Below are 24268 nucleotides of genomic sequence, written 5' to 3' on the forward strand. Positions count from 1 at the left end.
AATGCCCTGTTATCAAGATTTAACAATACAGGAGGTGGAGATGATAGCTCAGGGAAGATGAGACTCCATGGCCATTGCCAGCTCATTATTCCTGAGGTTAGCACTGACTTTTTCTATGATGACATCTAGCAGAAACAGTACGTGTTGAACCTGTGTAGCACTGGCCTGCTGAGCACATGGTTATTGTGATGCTGTACACTAAACAAGGAGATTAGCACATGTATGAAGACATATAAACTTGTCCATGGTTAAGCAATTATAATAGAAATGTATGGCTGCCACAGGGCAAGGCACTCTAGGAAAAGGGTAGTAGGGTCTACCCCCTCTCATAGGGAGGTCTACCCCCCTCATGTTTTATAGGACTCAACTTGTGGAACAAACAGGACATTTAGCTCTCTCCCCCACATACTGTGGGAGCCCAATCTTCACCTTGAAAGGTTAAGTTGTTGAGCTTGGCAAGGAGCAAATAGGTCTTAGAACCATCATCTTGCTAGGTCCCAGTGTGATTCATGTTGGTAGGGGCATGGTGAGTTTGTCCTAGGAAATCCTTTTCTAGTGCCAGCAGAGTTAAGGCAGTGAAACCATTGTGTTAGCTGACTGGGCAAAGGGAAAAAAATAAGCTTTGAAATAAAGAGTGAAGCTAGTTCGTATAGCGGATTAGGAAATATTTTGGGAAACTACCACCCATTTCCCATCTCTCACACAACTGATTCTCAATAAGATACATTTACATCGTGAACTGGACTAAATTAAGTGTGTCAAGAAGACCCATATTTGAAGTGGAGATCTATGTATGGGACAATTTTCATTTTTGTGGGACTGGTACTCATTTTTTTCTTTTAAATTGTGAAAAGAAAAGAATGTTGGAGAAGGGACATAGGAATGTGAAGGTCAGGTAGGTAGGGTATGTGAAAAAGCAGGGGCAGTCAAACAAGGCAAACAAGACAGACATAGGGATGGGAATGGACAGAAATGGTTGGGGACACCATGACTGGGGATAGGTAGGGGACATTAGAGGCACATGCCCATCAAGTGTGCAAACAGTGAGAATCTAGTCCTCACACTCAGAACTTGTCATCACTGTCACCTCCCTCAGTTCCCTGTGACACTGCTTGACATAGGAGTCTATTTACTATTTTAATGAGCAACCTCTCCAAGAGGCTGATGAAGGCATCAAGGGCAGTCTCTTATTATTCATACATCATCCCTGGCAGCTCCTGGTGGGTGGCATAATCACCACTTTCAGCAATACTCCTGGAGGGCACCAATCCACCAGAAGCCAGGGCCATACCTGATGTGGATGGGTAGGTAGTGCAGGAGCTGTGAAGGCAGTACTGCCAGGTTGAGCCCCAGAGGTATTGGGTGTTGGCACAGCAGCTGTTGAAGGATTGTTTGCTGTCAGAATGGTATGACATCAGAATAGTATAATTCCAGGTAAGCCACAAAAAAAAAAAAAAGAAAAGAAAAAAAAATAATAGAGAGGGGGAGTTAAGGGATGGGGTGAGACAAAAAGGAAAAGAGACAATTAGAACCATGATATGTCACATTCATGCTTTATCACAATAAATATCCTGTTATTATTATACTAGCTATAGAGCCTTTACAATCCAAACAATGACTGTGAATTTTTACAAGTAAATTTTGGAATATGTGCATATTCCATATATGCTTTAAAAAATACTAACGATTTACTTAACAGCATGATATTATAGCCAATATTGCTGCATTTCTAGTGTGGAAATCATAGTTGCTGAATGTCAGTCTATAGGTTACTTGTGGGAATTGAACCCACATAATTTGAATACACTGTTACACTTGTCTAATACAATTACCAGGAGCTACAGAAGAAAGTGTATATGTTTTCTGTTACAGTTAAGATATGCATGCTGAAGTTGACACTGATATATGCAATTACAATATATTTATTACAATCAGGGTCAGTTGTGCAGCATACATACCCCCTTGCCACTATGAGTCTCTCCATCTTCTCAGCATGTGCGTCCCTGCTCACCAAGATTTCCAATGCAGCTGTAAAATAGAAAATGAAAGAAAAGGCAAGAAAGCGTTATGCATACCAGTCTTTGCTATCTGCAGCATTCCATAACATTTAAAGTTGTTTGATTTACATGCTTTCACAACTGGGGGTGTCAGCAGTTCTAAATTCTTCCAGCCACTGGTTGAGTTGTGCCTGCTTGCACCTCCTTAGGTTACATGCCATTTCTCTAGAGACAGCCTTGGCTAGGCTGTTCCAAGCCCCAACCTTGCACTGAGACCTGATATAGTCCCCCTCCAGCAGCCTATGTCTGTAGCACTTAACAGGGAATTCAACAAATATTTCTGATTCCTCTGCACCCCACCTCTGTGCCCTGAATTTGGCACAATCATTTCCATCTTCTGCCATGTCTACAAATGTCCTCCAACAACAGTTGAAATGTTTTCCTGCCAATTTGTGATATCGCTTTGTACAACCATTGCACAAACACCCACAACCATGCCATCCACATTTGCATGATGGTAAGTTAAGAGACACATTGCCAAACAAAGAGAAAGGGAGTTTATGAAACAACAATGTTGATCTCAGACTTGGCATTGATTCATAGCATGTGTGCTTCTATACCTGGTCACACTGTGTCCAGTGGTCAACACTGACATGCTAGATGACTTGGCTTTTAAGCCATGACTTTAGAGGGATCAATGGGATGATGTGGCACATGGTTTATGGGCACTTCCACACTGTTAAAGGTAATTTGTACAATGTGGGATTAAAGTCTTTATAAAAGGGAATTCATACATGTCCACATAGGTGATTATTCCCTCCTGGCACAGAAGATCTGTCTGCCAACCATTGTCATTACAGATATACAATTTAAATAGTGACTGGTGCTATACTTTGATTACGCCTGTATGTGTTTGGCATTAAAATGCCTTGGCTTATGCATTTTCAGCTGTGATATAGGACTAATGTCTGACAATATACTGGAAATGGATAGACTTGTATGACTTTAGCAATGCAGTTTGGAGTTGTGATGCATAGCTCACAATACTTTCTGTTTTACAGTTATACTTGGGATGTGGGAGGGGTGTAGATGATTGTCAGGAAGCTGTTGTGTGCAACACAGACATGCAACTGCATGTTTATTAGATAATCATCATTGCCATGCTAAATAAGTTGCACACGTAATGTATTTGATAACTACAAAAGTATGTGTATGCAAGCAGTATTGATACATTTCTGTCAATCAACCTGCTACACATAGTTATTGTTATGTAGTATTACCTTTATAATCAAAGTTTTGTGAAAAAGTTCAGTGGGACACCCTTACTAAAAAGTGGAGTGTGCTGGATTTCAACCCTGGATCACCTATTTTCTAACCGTGAACTCACTGCACTTCTACCTGGTGCCAGAAAAAAAAAAAAAGCAGCAGGTGTATTTTCCACACTCAGTACTGTTGAGGGTACTGATGGCCGTGCCTAATCACTTAGCTGTTTTTGCAAGGAAGGCAAACCAAATAAAAATTTTCACATTTGTACTTAAGTAGTGAACCCTGTTTGTGCATAAGCAGGTAAATCACAAATGTAAAAGGCAGCAGTGAACATATACTACTTGTGTAAATACTCATTATGAACCTTCCTCAGTAGAAATAATGACTGTGGGACTGCAACCCCACTTTACTTATTATCTCTCTTTTTCAGCTCAACATATTTACACCTTGTGCCAGAGACAGTCAGGTGACAGGTGGAATTTCTGCAGTCATTACTATCTGTGTTGTTGACAATCATCCAATGCTGCTAAGAAGGTGACTGACATAAATTTTCAGTTTTAAGCAGCTAACCATGTTTGTACTATGCCAAGAGCCACTCACATGGAAAAAGAAAAAAAGGAAAACAAAGGCTAAACAATTACAAAGCTCTGGATTTGAACTGAGTATTGCACTTACACAACACAGTTGTAGGAGGTTATATCTCTTTGCCACAGACACAACATTGCAATAGGAAACAAATAATGTACATACCACCAATTAATATTTCATGCCCAGCAATAATGAATTCATACTAATTGACATTCTCAGTTGATTGTAAATGTGTACATAAAATAATCAATAGAATGTGTGATCACATATTATTTAGAAATATGCTTACAAAACTGCACCTCTGCCTTCTCTTTGTGTTCTGGAAATCATTCCCTCATGTCTGCTTTACTGTCACACATAGTGCATATTCTCTCATATGTCTTTCAAGGTGTGATCAAATACATGGCAGTCAACAACAATGTTCAGTAAAGACAGGAAACTGCACTATTATGCCAAGGAAATACACATGTTGGTGTTTGATTCTGTTTAAAAGCTCACTGCAGTTACTTCCACACTTCGCTAATGAATCGTCATTGACACACCCACATCAGTGAAGGCTGTCTGTGCCTTACTGTGCATTGTTTCAGTCAGAGTAATCATTCACAGTTACAAGCCATTAGCACCTAGCAGTGGTGTAGAGGCTGCACTATGTTTACATGTGTGCGACATGAAGTCAGAAGTTTGGTGTTCAGCAATTCTAAATAGTTTACACCTCATTTGCATCTTCAGAGTGCTCAGAGGGCTAAATATACACTGAAACGTAACCATGTAACTAGGGAACTTGAAAGGTTGGAAATTGTTTTCAGTCATGTTTATTGCTCCACTGGTGGGAGTGTTAGGATAAATACACTTTTTGACTGATTTTTCTATAGTGAGCATTCCAGTTGCATGGGGCAGTTTATTTGGTAAATTAGATAAAGATATATTACAGAAATCAGTCATATCAGATATTGATGACATTACTGGACAACTTACACACATTCTACTCAGCTACATTGGGCAGGCATTTGCCATTCATTCAATTGTTCTTCCACATGTATTTTTCTACTAGAGTTTCAACACTTAACTTAACAGTCCTGCAGTTACAACTTTTGTCATTCAGGGCTGACCCTGTCTGATGCTAGTAGTACACAACCATTATAAAGGGAAGTAAAAGTTTTAAGCATTGCCTGCCATCAACTTTACTGTATGTATATGTATATCATGTGTACTACCCACTGCCTGTTGGCCAGGGTGAGGGCATACTGTGCAAGGAAATGTATAACTACAGCCACAGTGGTTGGGGGGTTCCCCTCTGACTCCTCACATACATGTGGATGTGGTGACATTGCCAGTGGTGGTGGAACATTTGCTCCTAGCTTCTGATGTTCATGCTGCAACTGTTTTCATGGGATAATATTGTGTAGGATATAGCACAGACTGTGATAATTTTGGCATAAGTACTGGGATCATACTGCAGATTCCCCAGACCAAACATACAATCTATGATATTTCTTGTTTGAGCATGTGCCTCATTATAGCATTCCTCTTTAGGTGCATGCACATTTCTGATGGGCATCATCAGCCAAGGTTTGAGTGCATACCCTCCCTCCCTAAGTAAATGGCCTTGTGGCACATCACCCCTGGAAAACCTCTGGTGTGCCAGATATGGGAGTCTTGGCAACTGCTGGGGTTGCCAGTACACACATTCAGGATGATTCCCCTAGCATTACACATGATCTGGTAGTTAATGGAGTGGAATTCCTTTCTGTTGATATAGACCCTTTCTTGTTCCCTATGTAGTGCTTTGATCTCAATGTGCATGAAGTCTATGGCACCCGTGACTTCAGGAAAGTGTGCTATAGGGTGGAACTCCTGCATAATTTAAGCTCAGTCCTCATGGGTAGGGGGACTGGCATACTGTAGCATAGCATTCAGGAACTGGTGTAATATTCTGGATGCTGATGCGTGTAATACCCCCAGCATATCCCCTGTGGGTCATTGAAAAGGTTTCTGTAGTTAATATTCTAAGTGCTGCACATACCTTATGACCTTTCTGTCAGGTGGGGACAACAGGGGTTGCAGAGCTCCTAGAATATATCTCTATCCACCCTGTAGCACACTACTATTTCCACCTAATGCAGACCATGAAAAGTAAAGCAGGGTCTGAATACCCTTCACCTTCTTGCCCAAGGTATATCATCAGCAACAGCAGCATAAACTTGAGCCAGTTGCACATACACATGCAGAAGAGCAGCAGCAGTCCCTAACATTCTTTCCCTTCAGTGTAGTTTCTGTGGCTGTATTTCAGTAGGTTTTGGAGTACAAGGCAGAAGGCTACACTAAGTGTACACAATTGCTTTATAGCTTGTTGAATAGCTCTGCTATCTTGAATTTGTTGATTAGGATATGGCTCAGCTGCTTATGCAGTAATTGGCATGCCATGATGTTTGCCATGTTTGCACCACCCTACACATCACATAGAGCTGTTTATTGAATATAAATCAGCACACTATTGTGTGCAAATTTTAGTGAGCCATGTGTGGTTTATTGAATCCTGCCCGTAATGAAATAAACTTATTTTTCCTCTGTGATGAGATCCATTCATTTTGAAAAGTTATGTAGTGCTACTCTGTTGAAAAATGCCTTAAAAGCAAATCCACTGACATTAATAGAAAATATTTAAAAGATAGTAATAATACAAAGAGATAAATGGAACACAATGAAATCTAGTATTAGCTATTTATAGCATTTTGTATTATAGGGTTACAAATTTAACATTTTAACTAGAAATAGAAGAGATGAAAGGAGGAGGAAGATAAGAAAAGCTATCTATAGAGTAACTGTTTAGTGATTTATTTATTTACTTATTCTCTCATTTTTCATTCCTTTATTATTTTAAAGGGTAATTGTACTAGCTGTGTGATCCTGTTTAGCCAAAATATGAGCAACAGATCATATATATACATGAATACATAAAGTGACATAGTCAATGGAAATGAACATATTTGGTATTTTCATGATGAGAATCTGCAGTTTTATATATAAATATAGATATAGATATAGATATAGATATAGATATAAAAATAAAATTGGCTCCAGAAATGCACACCACTAACTGCGAATTAAATATTTAATTGAAACAAAAAGTATTAAGCACTTTCATCTCATAGCAAGAGAGACTTCATCAGAATACATACACTCAAAAAACTGAAACATTTACATATCCCAAAAAAATAATGATATACCAGTCACATGACTAAGCAAGTAATTAAAGCTATCAATTTTTAAAGCCACCATTCCAAGAATAATTACATTATTAATTAAAATCATTCATAGTATTTTATATTAAATAAAATGTATAAATCAATATAGCAGCATATATGTGTGTACCCCACTCATACATTTTAAAACACAAGCCATTATATATCATTTGTTCTTTCATATAATTTGGGTGCAATGGATATAGAGTCATTTAGCCACTCAGTTTCTTTCTTTTTTAACGTAGTTTTCCAGTTCCCTCCTCTAGATTGTATTCTAATGACTTCTAATATAACAAATATAAATTTATCAAAATTCTAACAAACCTGTACATGTCTATATAGTGCATTATAAACTTTTTTATTTTTAATATCATTAAGATGTTCATAAATCCTGTTCTTTAAAGAACGTTCTATTTTGCCTACATAAAAATGTGGACATGATGCACATGTAGCCAAATATACTATTCTATTTGTCAAACAATTACCTTTCTGGAATATAACTTGAGTGTGTAATTTATTATTCAAAGTAAACACCCTTTCTTTATTGATATACGGACACTGACTACACATACAGATATTTTATGTCATGCATTTATACAGAGAAACCCAATACATAATGATTCCTGAAAAAATGCATGCATTGATTTATTGTAGTGCTGCAGTAATCCTAGTGATCCTAAGCCATTTAAGTAATTTCTGTTGCAAGCCTCAAAAGTACTAAAGCATTACTGTCCATGTGAAAAAAGAGCATCATAACTCTAAGCAATATTTTTGTGTAAATATATATTACTGCTTTGATGGTTGTTGATATACTTAATTAAAATATCTTATTTGCTATATCAGTGCAAGTACATTTTGTAGTGCAATAAAACATTAGTAGTCTAAAGACAAGTTCACTCATTTTTTGTGAATAATATTTGTAGGCCTACAAATTTGAACATGACAGTCAACTAATTTAAATGTTATTTTTTAATCTGAAGTCTTATAGACTCAATAAGCACTATTAAAAGTGTTTCCTGACCACTGTGTTATGAATACTGTGCCACCAACAGTTTCATTTTGTACATAAAATCTAGTTAAATCTTGGCTACAAATGATTATTCTAAAAATAACAACACTCATGTCATCACCTACAGGAATTAGGCTGATAGACACTCTTACATTTTTTGGGAGGATGAAGTTTGATTGCTAAAGTTGTTAAACTGTAAATCTGTGTCATGATTATTTGGCAATGCTGCAGTATAGTTAACACTGATATGGATTTATGAAATCTTACAAGATGCATTAAGTGCATGTGCATAGTGAGCAGAACTGAGCTTGCTGTCCATAAATTAAGCAGCTTGTGAACTTAGGTACAAGTTTGAATCTGGCATTCTGTAAATATTGTAAGCGTGTGTTCTTCTACAGTCAAAGGCATGACTATATTATCCAAAAATGTAATAGTGTACATCTACATTCATGCAAAATATTTACACATAGAGGCCACTCTTTCAATCAATTGTAATACACATTTATGCCTTGCATCAGAATGAAGAGGATGTCATGTCTTCAAATATGCTTACAGATGCAGTAAGCCTTCTCCTGTGGCACATGCAGTTAACACAATATTCTCTAGTTTGTGTACATATATAGGTACATGTTCAAAACAAGCGACTGAGTAGTATGTGTAACTCTAGTGCTAGGAATAAATAACATCCACCACAATTCTTATGTAGAATTACAGTGGACTCCTCCAATATTTTCACTCCATTTTAGGCCAAACAGCAGCTTTGCAACACAAGGAAGAAATAATGCCTTCAAATAAGTTCTGTCTCAATCTTTTGGCAAGAATTAGCTTGTGGCATATGTGGTTAATACACAGTTCCCTCAAGTGTGGACTTGCATAAGCAGCTGTTCAGATCCAGTCAAGGGCAACATAGTATGAGTATAGTGACATGAACAAGTAACACATCCAATATTGTAGCAATCTTTCTATCCCTTTTAGCTCTAACATAGGCCTTTCAACACACTGATGATGTTTTACCATCAAATAAGGGTTATGTGCCACGTGTGTTGAGTGTTCTCCTATGGTACATACAATTAATACTGACCTCTTTAACAAGTGTAGTTAGATATGCATTGATTCAAATCTTGTAAGCTGTATGTATAAAACAATGTTGATAGACAAGAGTGGCTTACCCAACCAACAGTGATAGGATTAATTCACACTTGTGCGAACAGTAACATGACTAAATCTTTTTGCTCCCTCAGAAGAATTGTTAGTTGATTCATGACCACTAAAAACCTTTTTTAGTTCATACCTTGAAGTGTCTCCTTTCAGACACCTGTACATTCCAACCTTGTGTGGCAGATACAGTTAATGCACAGCTCTGTAGAGTGAGGAGCATGATGAGCAATGATTTCAATCTTGCAAAGTATATCTGTTAAACAATAGTGACAGAGCAGAGTGCCTTACTCTAAAGAATGGTGATATGGGACAGTTACAATGCCACATTTTAGGGATCAGACTCCATGGTAGGGGAGACATAACCAGTCCAACACACTACTGATGCAACCCCTTCAAGTGTGCTTTTCATGACACATCAGATATGCTTCTTTCTGTGCCGTTGATAGTCGATACACAGCTCTGAGAGGTCTGACTTAGGCACGTGTTTGAATCTCACAAGCTGTAACTGCTGAGAATGTCAGTCAATGCTTAAGGGCAATCTTTATTTCTCCAAAAATAGTACTCCTTTTTTTCCATGACTTAAAGGAAATATTGGCATATACCATTTATTATTTTGTTCACAATATAAGTCTTTAAAGGCAATAATGGCTTATTCATCAGTTTGTGATGTGTGCTATGCTGCAAACTTGTCAGGAAGTGTGAGTGGACCTGTGTTATGATACTGTCTGGTTTCATGGTGGGTCATTGATGTTATTGCAGACATTGCTGTACTTCCTTAAGAGCATGTCCTGTATAATGCTATAGTAGATACAAGCTGTTTAGCACAAAACACATTAAGTAATCAATGTTACAAGATAGTTTTTGTCTTTTGTTTTTCTTTGCGAAATCTTAATAGTATTAGCCTCTGCCAGCTTGGCTTTGCTAGTGTCCATGCAATGGAGGCAGTGACCTATGCTCAGAGGATAACAACAATTGTTACAGACCAGTCTGCAATTTTGTATGTGAAATGTACATTACTGTTTCACCTGTGTGTAATTTATGGTAGTGTACTATCATACAGGTAATATTAATGTGTTCGTCAAAGCTATCTTCAGGGCAAAATGTAATGTACAACATTTTGCTACAATGCATTTAGAGGTGTAGTTTTATAGACATTTGAATTTCAATATGTATTGCATGGCACTTGCAGTGGGAAGGGCACGTGTAATATGATTGAGTATAATATATTTGTGTGAGTGTAAATAACTTTAAAATGACTTGTGATATATTTTTCCTGTAGCTAATCTCTTTATACAATACTGCTGACATGTAAGTTGTTTTGGGCTAAGTATTCTATGGTTTACCTATCTAGTTGTGATCTTTATTTTTGACACACATACCTACATTGTATGTGCAAAGATATAATGACATTCCTACACACACAACTCAGTTAAAAATATAGTCACTACACATAAGTTTTGCCTTGATTTTTGTACGTTAGTATATGTCACATGACAATGCCTCTCAGTCTGAAAATACATACTTCTCAAATCTGTTATAGGTTAGAGAACCATAAGTATGGATAGCAGCACACTATTCTGTTGATATGCTGGTCAACGTGACAGTTCTGCATATAAGTCACATTATTCTAGATTGCAGTACACTCACACTTTCTAACATTCAGTACATGCAGGTTGCTGCCATAAATGATTGTTTGCAGAAGTAATACTGTTACTGGAATGTTAGTATAAGTAAACATGATTCTTCTTAGTATGTTCCCATTTTACATGTGTATGCATTGCATTACAAATTCATTGCTGCTTCTTTCACAGATATAAGGCAAGGAAAGGGTTAAAATACTTTTTTCCTATATGTATGTATGTTCAAACATCAGTTTATGTCTATGTAAATTATTTCATTTGATTACCTTCACACTAGACATGACAATGTCATTAAAGCTTAATAACTGTGCACTACCTGCAGTATATGCAACGTCCCCTATTATATCTGTTTTTTCTTGGCAACTGTTACCTCATCACTGAACTTTAAATAATTATTTATAAAGTCACTCACTTTGATACACTGCAGCTTCCTTGCCTCTTAATCAATGTACCTCAACTTGCCCTTGCCTTGTATTACGCCTCCCGCATGTGCTCACTTACTGAGTTTAAGCTTGCTTCCAACCTGTTGTTATACTGTGCACTTGATCCTATCTGTAGCTCAACATGGCTGCTAGCAATTGTACTGGACAAGAACAGGTGCCACTTGATATATAGGGTTGCTATAGCAGCATGTATATTCGATGAGCAATGCTGTACATCATGCAAAGATGAATGAAGGTATAAGCTTAGCACAGCATGTATACGCTTGTTAATGAATTCCCAGGACTGTAATACTTAAATTGGAAATAAACTGATTCCTTTAAATAATCTTCCTGTCTCATAATGTATGCATCTCCTTTATGTTAAGGAAGAGTCACTGCAATTATAAGTCTGAACAATAACAGCTGTGCTCAGACTGTAGCACAAAACATTTTATATTGTTGAACTCTGACTTTATATGATTTTTTAATAGTTGCAACACATAACATGCAAATTCATTATCTTAACATTCTTATGGGTGGAGAAATGAGATGGAATATAAACTGCTTCAGAGTTTAAAAGAATTCAAAGTAACAAACCACCATTCTTCTCAGAAAAAAAAATGTAAAAAACATGCATTCAAGCATTGAAAAATTGAAAAACAATTTGCTACAAGCTACTAAAGACCATATCTTGATGTCATAGTGTTTTCTGTATTTGTAATCTAAGCACAGCTTATAACCACCATAAAGAATTTAACATGCTATAATCTAAAGCATATATATATAAATGTACAACAAATGAATAAAAAGCTCAAGATGTATGTATGTATCACTGCACTGCATTGCATTACATTAGTTTTAAGCATTATATTACCCATTTTTCACAAATAGATCACATTTGTATTATTCAAAAGCAACAAGCCTTTTTTGTCATGGACAAGTGATCTTCAGTAACAAAAAAATCAGAAAGTGCAACATAAGTAGCTAGATTAAGTTTGATCTGAGGGTATTCTGAAAGAGATTAACAGTTAATGTCAGCTGATGAAAGTTCAGCTATTAAGAGAAGCTGTGTTGTCTCTGAGGCATTTTAAGTTTTTACAGTAATGTGTTTTTACTGCATTGTCAGCTATAAGTTGATCAGTTGTCATACAGAAAAATTCTTATTAAAAATTCATTGTTGCAGGCCTTGGAGAGTTACATCTTTAAATGATTCAGTTTGAGAGTATTTAAACTTTAAACCTTCTTCTGACTGTTTATTGAAAAGCCATTATAATATACAAATCATTAGTTTATAGAGTGACCTTTACAGTTTGCATGCCAGCACATACCAACAAAGATTGCTACCAGTGAAGACACTCAGTTTTTGTTACCACAAACCATGATGATAATTTTTATACTTTTAAGAAAATGCTTAAATCTTTTCTGATCTTAATACATGCAATAAAGATATCAAGATATCTCTCATTCGGATGCACCTGCTAGATGCATTTTTAATAAAACATGCCTAGTACAGTTGCTAACTTCTAAATGTTAATTATATCTGTAGATATATATATATATATATATATATATATATATATATATATATATATATATATATACACACACACATATATATATATATATATATATATATATATATATATAAAGATATATATGTGTGTGTGTGCATGTGTCTTATATTTTGTATATAAATCTTATAACATAATGTTTGTTAATCCCTTTGTTTTCTACATTTCATTATCATATTGCAATCTAGAGACTTTGTTTAACTTACACAGCCAAAATTCCCACATGTTGGTGTTTATGGTGCTTAGACTAGTTACCTCCTCTCCACACATGGTCAGTGATGTGTGTGACATGTTAGTACCTACACTGAGATATGAAAACAGAAAAACACATTCCTAGCATGCATTCCACTTAAAAGATAGTAGGAGCAGACAGCACTGAAGACATAAGCACTGCATGGAAGAAATGCCAAACATTCCAGTCAATGTGCAACCATGATGGTTTTGTCTGTTCTGTTCTTAGGATGAAATTCTCTTTGGCATAATGTGTCATACAGTAAGTGCATGAGAAGGAAGCAATGAAACACAATGAAATGGAGTTCAGTCCTGAACTAGACTTTAATTTCTGAGAAAGGATAAATATGGATACAACACCAGATTCCTTTTCTGTCAATAAAATGATAACCATATTTTAAGAAGAAAGAAAAATATTTTGTAAAAAAAAACATCACGATGAAAACACACAATATGTGTATAGATATAAAAAGCATTAAATTGCTGTTTGTGTAGATCTTTAAATCACTTATAGAGGTTAATTTATTAGCATAGTCATATCAACATTATACTCTGGAGTAAATGAAACCACATTAACCAAGTATTTAGGACAGAGTATCAGCATTGCTAGAAGAGCAAATGACTAAATGTCATCTGATGCAAATGCATGGCAGATAACTAAATGACTAAATCAGTAGTGATAGTGGCTCAACAGGTCATATACTCACCTTTGATGCAGAAGGCTGTGGGTTCTATTTTCACTCCAGATTACTATTTATTAGTTTATTTATTTATTGGTATTTATTTACCAGTAAAGTCCACTGGGCCAAAAGAACCCCATTTCAGTGGTGGCCCATGGAGAAAAGCTCCACAATATAACAGTAAATAAAATATAAAACAAAACATGAAAATAAAACAACTAAAAGGTACAAGCGATATTCACAAAACAGACAGTAATATACAATAGTTGAAAAAGTATGCAAATGCATGATATATACAGATTTATACAAGTAAAAGTTAAAAACTAGTGAAGTGACTGTATTATTATACACTAGTGGTAATATACTGAAGAAAACAATAACTTTGCAGTATTCTCAAGGTGTGTTGAGGGTGAAGGTGTAGGCAGAAGGGCAAAACTAGATAGTAGGGCAAAAGTTAAATTATTTGTTTTGAGTAGTGATAAAAGAAAGTTTGAAGAGGTAAGGATGTAAATTAAGTTGTGAACAAACTTAGAGTGTAGGAAGTCAGATTATGGATGGATGGGAATTGAAACATGTGCATTGTCATAGGGTAGAAAGGTGTTACTACAAAGATTTTTTTGATGGAAGCAATATTACTGGAGGTTCTGATAGCTAATGGGAGAGAGTTCCAAAGTTTGGCAATAGAGAAGGAATAAAGCATGCTGCCAGCTGGGAGTTCAGGTTTGTCTACTTGCAGGACAAGTTGATTTTCAGAGCTAAGTGGCTTATTTGGGTGGTAGCGGGTTAAGATGGATGAGAGGGCTGGGCAGTCTGAGGGGTTGCAAATGATTTTGTGAGCTGTGATTAGCTGTAGGTAGGTTAGATGATGTGGAAGCCCGAGCCAATTAAGTGATTTTAAGGCATTGCAATGATGCCAAGAGTATTTTGAGTTGGTTGCAAACTTGGCTGTAGCATGGGTGAAGTGGATATTAGTGAGGTGAGAAGCACCATCGAGGAGTAAAGAAAGGTAAGAGAAAGGTTAAGGCGAGGGTATGCTTAGTAGAGCAGTTAAGATATCCCCTGGGATTCATGAAAGCTCCGTGCAAGAATAAGTCTATTTTTGCATGGAATGGATCATGCCCGTGCAGCACAGCAGTGCACCTTACATATTCATGAAGGCACGCTGCTGTATAACCTGCATGGGCATGATCCATGAACAAGTGCACAGGGCATGTCCAAGCAGTGCTACCACAGTAAACATGCCCCCTGCACTCAGAAAGTGTCCTACAGCATTTTGAAAACAAAAACAGTGTCCATGGACACTGTTAGCATACCTCCCAACTGAAGAGATATTTGCAGAATGTCCAGATTTGTGCCTCATATGTTAGGTGTGTTCCTCCTACTGTCCTGGCAAAGAGCTGAGGATCAAAGTCATTAAATAATGACAAACATTTGAGCCTAAGACTCCACATCCTTCAAATAAGTCATGCTAATGCAAAACCTATTATACTATCAACTTTCTATGTTTGTAAGAGCAATATTTAAAATCTGTCCCTCTTTGTCGGCCCATCATGGTAGGCTTTGTCCAGATTTTATTCTAAGAAGTGGAGAGGTATGACTGTTAGATATGTGCATACATATGTCTCAACCTGGAAACATCAACAATCTGGACAAAGGCCCATAAAAATAGGTACAAATCTGTACGCTAATTTACATCACATTTGCACACATAATTGTGTAACCAAACCCACTCCAGTGGAATTATGGGATACCACCTTTCAAACACAAACTGAAGAACAGACAACCAAAATATGGCCCCAGAATCCCCCTGCAGCTATTCCAGTGTCCCGTTACTTGGCTATTTCACCCCATTTACCATAAACACTGCAATGTGCATACTGCTTTACTTCTACAATGATTATTTGAATTTCATTTAAAACTTTTATTTTACATTTTATAGCACAAACACTAATAGACATCTGCTAAACAAATCAATACAGTCTCACAATGAAATAGACTTAGCATTAAAACTTCTCTGCCCTTGAAACTCACATTCATTGAAACAGCATTGAAACCCACATTCAAAGAAAATGCATCTGGCCAGTGGTGTATAAAGATTACCTTTGGGCTGTTTGGTTCTTTGATACACCTTCCTGACTGTATTAAATTATATTTCTTGTGTAATACAGCACAGTGAGCACACCTGTTACAGCATGTTTTAAATTTATTGTTTTGAACATTTTTCTAGAAATGAAACAAAATGCATGAACCATTGTTGGCAAAACTGCCCATTTCAGAACATTTTTATCATAAAAGTTTACTCAAACTTCTACAGTCCACCAGTATCAGTAAATATGCACAATCTCTGCAGAAAAAAAAGCCATCTAAATAATTCCAAATTAAAAAGATCTGTAACAAATGAAGAGGTTGCTGCTAGTAAACAACTTTATAGTTCATTGTTTCATCTACAAATAAAGTTCCTGTTGCCCTTGAGGAATAAATTGCCTATGTTACATTAAAAAAATGATAAGCTAGTAATAATTCAATAGGCACATACAGTCAGAGCAACATACCACTATGCCAAATGTTGTTTCCTGAAACATAGGGAGACAGAAACTTAAATAAATATAATTTAATGAATTCAGTTCTTGTCATAGCTCTCAACCTCTTAGCACAAAAAACCTGGACAAAGCCAACATTGGGGGAATACAGCCCCAAAATAGGGACAAATGTCAAATATTGATTGCATAAACTTAGAAAATTGCTAGAATAAAAGGTATTGTGTTACCATGTATTTTCTGAAGAATATGAAATCTGAAATTCAAATGCCTGTTATTATTTATTGAATTCAGTCCTTCATTGATTTACCATAAAAATCGAGAAAATTACAGATTTTATGAGGAACAGAACAAATATATGAGGCAAAAATCTGGATGTTTTTCAGAAGTGGTGGTGGGTAGGGAAATCAGGCTCTTGCTATCTGTACTCAAGATACAGGGTTTGAGCCTGAGTAACTCTAGCTAACAGGTATAATTAATTTGAGCATTTTCCACACACACACACACAGACACACACACACACACACACACACACACACACACACACACACACACACTTCAGCTGTCATGCCTGCACACACACACATACATACACACACACACACACACACTTCAGCTGTCATGCCTGCACACACACACACACACACACACACACACACACACACACACACACACACACACTCTTCAGCTGTCATGCCTGCATTCACTCAGTCTCTCCGATCACTCAAACACATGCACACTTCAGCTTTCATACCTGCATTCAGTCACTCACTCTTTTTGATCGCTCACACACACAATCTTCAGCTGTCATGCCTGAATTCACTCACTCTTTCTCTCTCCGATTGCTCAAATGCACACACACACACACACACACACACACACACACACACACACACACACACACACACACTTCAGTTTTCACACACACCTTGTAGCACAATAAATAAATAGCCACACAAATCTAAGTCTAGCTATCAGTTCCTTTTGCACCGGCTTGTAATACAGTCACCTTATTTCCTTCCTGACTTGCAGCTTTAACATTTCAGGCAGCAAGGGCACGAGTAATAAATAAATAACACACATGAATGGCTTGCAGCACGATAAAATATTCACACAAGCGTAAGTCTAGCTATCAATTCCCTTGTAAATGGTAGCGGTGGCTTATAATAATGAACACACACACAAAGGAACTTATAAACGAATGGCTTGCAGCACAATAAATAAATATTCACACAAGTGTAAGTCTAGCTATCAGTTCCCTTGTAAATGGTGGCAGCAGAGTTAATTTATTATTATGCTTCTAATCTATTCCAAATAGATTAACGTTTATTCTAATAATATTTAATTTTCAAGAGCCCCGGCCCCATTTTACTAAACTGTATCGGCTCATTCACTAAGCACTGGTGCATCAACAGGATACCTCGTACTTCTCCACTGAATCGGGGACAAAGCTAAAAAAATCATGAAGGAATAAAGCCTCAGAGCTGGGGAGAAGATTTTAAATACTGTTTCAATGTAGTTTCAAAATTTCTAGAATAACGGGGTTTGCATTCGCATGCAAGGAGGCGGACACTCAGACTTTAGTCATTATTCATTACTTCAATGATTTCCTTTTAGAATGAACAAATCAGATCTCTAAACAAGAAAATATGATACATTCTGCTTAATCAGGCACAGCTACAACACAGGTTTGTGCCCGGGAAGTGCCTTCATTATATGTCTTGGTCAACTTTCAGAGTCGGACAGCAGCGAGAGAAGGACAGAGCCCTGAATGCAGACAAAGTGCAGGCAAAGATTATAAGTATAACCTGAGTTAAAACAGCCTTATCTGAAATATGAATCACTTGAGATAGCACGAGTAATAAATACACACAAACGGCTTGAAGTTGCAGCACAATAAATGAATATTCACACAAAGTCTAAGTCTTGCTTGCAGTTCCCTTGGTGGTGGCTTGTAATATACTCACCCTATTTTCTTCCTGACTTGCAGCTTTAACATTGCAGGCAGAGCAGCATGAGTCATAAATAAATATTCACTTCCAGGCCAGCATCGCATGAGAATTCCCTTCTCGTTGGTAATTCCCTCGTTCACAAACATAAGTTCCAGCTGGAAATGCTTGCCACACATCCTCCAGCTCGATTCCAACAGGCTGGCAGGCTATTCACGGACCTGTCGTTATCGCACACATGATGATGTCAGGTCAAAAGGCCAAAAATTTAAAAAAAGAGCTGGGAAAATTGGAAATTAAGGGGTGCCACTCAAGAAACGTGGCACTCCATTCATTTGGACCTCAAAACAAGTAAAAATGAGAAATTCGGTATGGTTGAGAGATATGTGTGCATATCCCTAAACTAAGAAAAATCTAACAAATAATTTATTTTTTCCCATCCACACTAAAGTTTAAGTATAGCTGAGTGGGTGTGCACATCACACATCTGTGTTCAGCATAGTTTAAATATCCTAAGGAGCTAAATAGAAATATACAGCCAAAACACCCAAAGTGAGATAGTGTAGTGGTTAGAGCATTCACCTCACATGCAGGCCTTCATGATTCAAGCCCCAATGCAGTCTCTTCATTTTTTATATGTGTAAGCAGCACTAAAAAATATTTTTTTATAACCAGGGTAGTGTAGCAGGTCCAAATGTGAGGTGTCAGTGTAGTAAAGATGTGAACCCCCCCATATAATCACGTGTCCCATACAGTATAGCCACACAAGAATATAATGGAAGGAAAGCACAAAGGGGGATGTTATAGAAGGTAAACATACATATCATAATTTGTCATTAATGAGGAAGCAACCCCACAATCCTGAAATTCCATAAAATGAAAGCAGGACAATGCTAAATTGTGCTCAACTATGCTTAGCCGGTGTAAGCAGTCCTTAAATTTAAATGCTTAGCAATAATTAGTGTAGCTAAGTGGATTGGTGCACTGGTAAGCAGTGCTTAGCATCTACCCCTTTAAGCAATGGTTATCTTAGCTATGTGGGTTTGCCCATTGCTTAGTTTAGCTCAGCCTCTTCAAAATCATCTAATCATGGCAAAGAGTGGGAAATCAGCCCTATTTAAATCTCATAGCCAGTAGTACAACCATAACCAGTTGTAGCTGATCACTGCAGGCACTATGGCTGGTGTTGGTGAGGGTGTACGCTTTTGGGCTCAGTATTGGGGAATTAAGGAGTCCAGGGTCATGGTTGGACTCCTTATAAAAGACCATGAACGGAAACTGCTGCAGGACCAGTACCAGGGCTCCCAGTACAAAGCAGAGGCCTTGGACCATCTCACCCTTGACATCACCAATGCTACTGGTATCCCTCAGACTGATGAGCAAGTCCCGCACTATTATGCTGACCTGAAGTGTAGGAAGAGGGATCTCTTGGACCAGTGGAGCCAAGATGCACAGGCATGGAATGTCCCAGAAGTCTGTAAGTATCAGTATCAATTAGTGCTCTGCAAAGTTCTGCCTGAGTATGTAATCACTAGATGTGCATAAATGTTTATTTATCTCCTATACAGCTGCAGATGAGAGGGCTGCAAATATTGATGCACACATGCTAGCAGGCTGCTAAGGCTGTGCTGGGAGGCTGGTGAGTAAATATCTAGATTGCATTATTCAGGGTAAATAAATAGAAAGTAGTAGATTGTCAACAGCTAGTAGGTAAACTGTGTACTGTGTGCAATGAATAAAGGACTGTTATCAGGTGAATAAAGGTCTCTGTAACATTAAATAAAAATAAAAAACCCAAACTGTTGTGTTTACTTTGTCATTTTGTGGTAGGAATATAAATGTGTACAAGCTCTGCATAGTAATGTGTTTCTGGTAGAAAGTAGCTGTTTTATGCAACTATTATTGAAAACTTAACACACATCTGTTGTCTGAAAATTGCAGTGCATTTGTCATTACCTAGGGTATTTGTCTAACTACAAGGTAAAATTGTACAAACCAGAGAGTACAAGGGAGAAAAAAGTCAAGCTATAGTCAGCAGTTCCTCAGTAGCTCATTGTGATGAAACACAGCTGTGGTGTACCTTTTTGCACAAACAGGCACGGTCTGAATACTAGCAATGGTAGTATGCTGAATGCATATTGTCAAACAATATGTGGATATTTGTATAAAAAGTCAGGTAGCATTAACATAAACTGCATCCGCAGGTCTGTGAGGTAAGGAAATGTTTGTAATAGCTGTAAGAAGGCTTTACCAACACACTCTGTGTTCACCATATCCACTATCCAACCTCAAGGCTGCAAATGACAGCAAGATAAGTATATACACCACACACTTTGTTCCGATACATGTCCCTCAAGTGTCATGCTGTCACGGCTAATGATCACAGCTGATGATAACCAGGAGACAGATAAAAACCCCAGTGGAGCATGTCAGTACCACACCCTCCCCCAAGCATGAGTGCTGGGAGCTCCTGTCAGTGTCACATATGTAACTGTGAAGATGTGAATATGCGTAGAAACAACCAGGTAATCTTAACACATATTTCTTCAACAAGTCTGTCAGATAAGGAAATGTGTCTATTAGCTGTAAGAAGGCACACAGATATGAGTCCAAACTCTGGCCAGACTGTGGATAGCCCTACAGTTGAGAGTTATGTCAACCACATAATACTATCAGACTTAAATTCATGCAGAGCAGCCATATCCACACAAACCCTGTCAAACTAGCATTACTTCAACTGTATAACAGCAATACCTCTCCCTCAGTTTGTTAGGCTGTCTCCACAGTGTTTATTGTAAGAGCTATTTCCAACTACCCTCTATGATGCTGTTTGTCACACACCTCCATGAAGTCCTCCTCACAGGCAAGGAAAAGGGGCAATGCCCACATGAAGTACTCAGTTGTAGGAGTGTATTTCCATGCTATTGGGTATGAAAATCCAATCAGTAAAAACAAAAATGAAAACTCCAGCATAGCTAGAACGTCCATTGAGTGACATCCCAAACCTCTTGTATCAGAGGCACATGGGTCATGGGCATTCAGAATTGTCAATGAGCTGAAACACCTGATGTTCATAAGGTTCGTTTGCATATATCCCATGTGCCTCTGATACAAGAGGTTTGGGAGGTTACTCAGTGGAAGTTCTAGTTTTGCTGGAGTTTTCATTTTTGTTTTTATGCTATTGGGTATGGGAATTATACCACAGCTGTTCTACATGCAATTAGCAAGGGAGGACTCCAAATGGTGCACAGGCCATCAGCTGCTCATGAGCATTACCTACATAAGGCAAGCTGCTGCCAATACAAAACAGATGTACATCCTACATCTGTCTCAGAGAGAGAGAGAGAGAGAGAGAGAGAAACAAAAAGGCACACACACACACACACACACACACACACACACACACACACACACACACACACACACACGTACACACACACACACACACACACACACACACACACTGAAACTGATGGATTATGCTAACTGAACAAAAAAAAACACAGGTATGTCAAATAATTAAGCATGTAATGGAATGTAGTAGGGGGTATGTAAACGTAGAAAATGGGAAGTTTAAACAATATTATGTCTCAACAACAAATGCTGTAATGATATATTGCTGAGCAAAACTTATGGCCATAGCATCTGTGTCTGTCTACAGTGACATAGAACACAGCTCAGGCCCCTGAGTCACCCCAGGAAAGGATGGTTCACATATGACCACTACTGGAGTGTGTGTTGCACAATACTGCCTGTGACACTCCTAGACCAGCTACTGGGATGTTGCAGATATTGGGTCTATATTAGATCAGCGAATGCTTAAAAAATCGAACGCTGATTGATCGAACTTATGTAAGTGAAAGCTTACAATCTCAAACTGTCAGATCAGCGATATTTTTCCTAGGGAAAAAAATCGCTGATCCAAAACACATGCACACAACACAAGAACACCAAACAAACAGCAATCCACATACACACACACATACACCTAAAATGTGACACCTAACCCTACACTAAACTATACACACACCACTAACTATCCACTTACCTTAACCCAAACCCTAACCCTAAGGTTTGTCACTATCGCACACTCACCTCACCCACTCCCTAACCCTAACTCACCTAACATGTCCTAACCCTCACGTCCACAAAATTGCACACATACCTAACCCGTGCCCTAACCCTAACTCACCTAACCCGCCCTAACACTCACACCCACACAATCACACACTTACCTGAATCCGACCAGTAACTTTCCACCACAGCACTGAAAATACCGAAGCAAAAGAAATGGACAACCAAATTCTTTCCCTAGGAAAAAAATCGGGTTTCTGTTGCTTCGATATTTTAAACATTCACTCACATAAATTTGATCAATCAGCATTTGCTTTTTTAAGCATTCGCTGATCTAATATAGACACCAGATATCCATATGTTAATTGTCAATACAAATATGATATATGTGTTTGTCTCAGACATGTGATAGACCTATACAGGGTATTTCCATACTGAAATACTGTTGCAGCTGTGTGTGTTGAACTGCATGTGATATACTGTGCTCATACCATTCAACTGTCCAGTGTCATGTACACTGACCATATGTGTGCCTCATATTTGTAGTTATGTCATCAAGAGTTGTGTTATGCCTGGCAAATAATTGTAAACCTGTGGACACTGGCATTACATCGCCTTCTCTTTCTTTTGCCTGTAACAGTAAGTGATCGCCACAGCAGATCATCTGTGTCCAGGTCTTCCAGTCCTCTGCATCTTGCTCTGTCACACCAACCACCTGCATGTCCACTATCACCACATACATACACCTTATCTCAGGCCTTCCTCTTTTCCTCTTACCTGGCAGCCTCATCCTTTCCCAAATATACTCAGCAAACCTCCTCATCACATGTCCAAACCAACATAATACTGACACTCTCCGGATTTGTCCCCAAGCTGTCCAACCTGGGCTGACCCCCACTAACATACATATTCCTAATCCTGTCCACCCTCATCACATCCAGTGCAAATCTTAACATCATTAACTCTGCTACGTCCAGCTCTGACTAGTACCTTTTTTTTCAATGCCAGTATCTCCAACCCATATAACATAGCTGCCTCACTACCCTCTTGTTAACCTTCCCCATCCCTCTTAATGGTATTTGTCTGTCACAAATCACCCTGATACTCTTCTCCTTCACCCACATCGTGCCTGTACTCTCATCTTCACCTCTCCCCAACACTTGCTATTATTCTGAACTGTTGATCCCAAGTATTTACACCTATCCACCTTTGCAAACTGTACTCCATGCATTATCACCATTCCTCTGTCCTACCACCCATTCACACACATGTATTCTGTCTTAGTCCTACTAACCATCATTCCTCCCCTCTCTAGACCATACCTCTACCTCTCCAGGGTCTCCTCAACCTGTTCCCTACTCTCACTACAGACGACAATGTCATCTGCAAACAGCACAGTCTATGGGAGCTCCTGAATGATCATGTCTGTCAACCTGTCCATCACCACTGCAAACAAGAAAGAACTCATAGCTAATCTCTGATGCACTCCCACCTCCACCTTAAATGCACCTATCACTCCCAATGCAGAACTCACTGCTGTCACACTAGCCTTGTACATATCCTATAGCATTCTTACTCTGCCACTCCTGACCTCCTCATACAATACCAGAACTCCTGTCTAAGCATCCTGTCATATGCTGTCTCTTAAGTCCACAAAGACACAATGCAGCTACTTCCAACCTTCTCTGTACATCTCCATCAACACTCTCAGAGCAAACATCGCATCTGTAATGCTCTTTCCTGGCATGAAATATACTGCTGATCAGTAATCCTCATCTCCCTTCTTAACCTAGCTTCCACCACCCTTTACCATTACCTCATGCTGTGACTGATCAATGTTATCCATTTTTAGTTGCTACAGCTCTGCACACCACCCTTATTCTCATAATCAGTATCCAAACACA

The sequence above is a fragment of the Protopterus annectens genome, chromosome 6.part1, assembly GCF_019279795.1.
Source record: "Protopterus annectens isolate FY-2018-M chromosome 6.part1, PAN1.0, whole genome shotgun sequence".
NCBI classification, from domain to species: Eukaryota; Metazoa; Chordata; order Ceratodontiformes; family Protopteridae; genus Protopterus; species Protopterus annectens.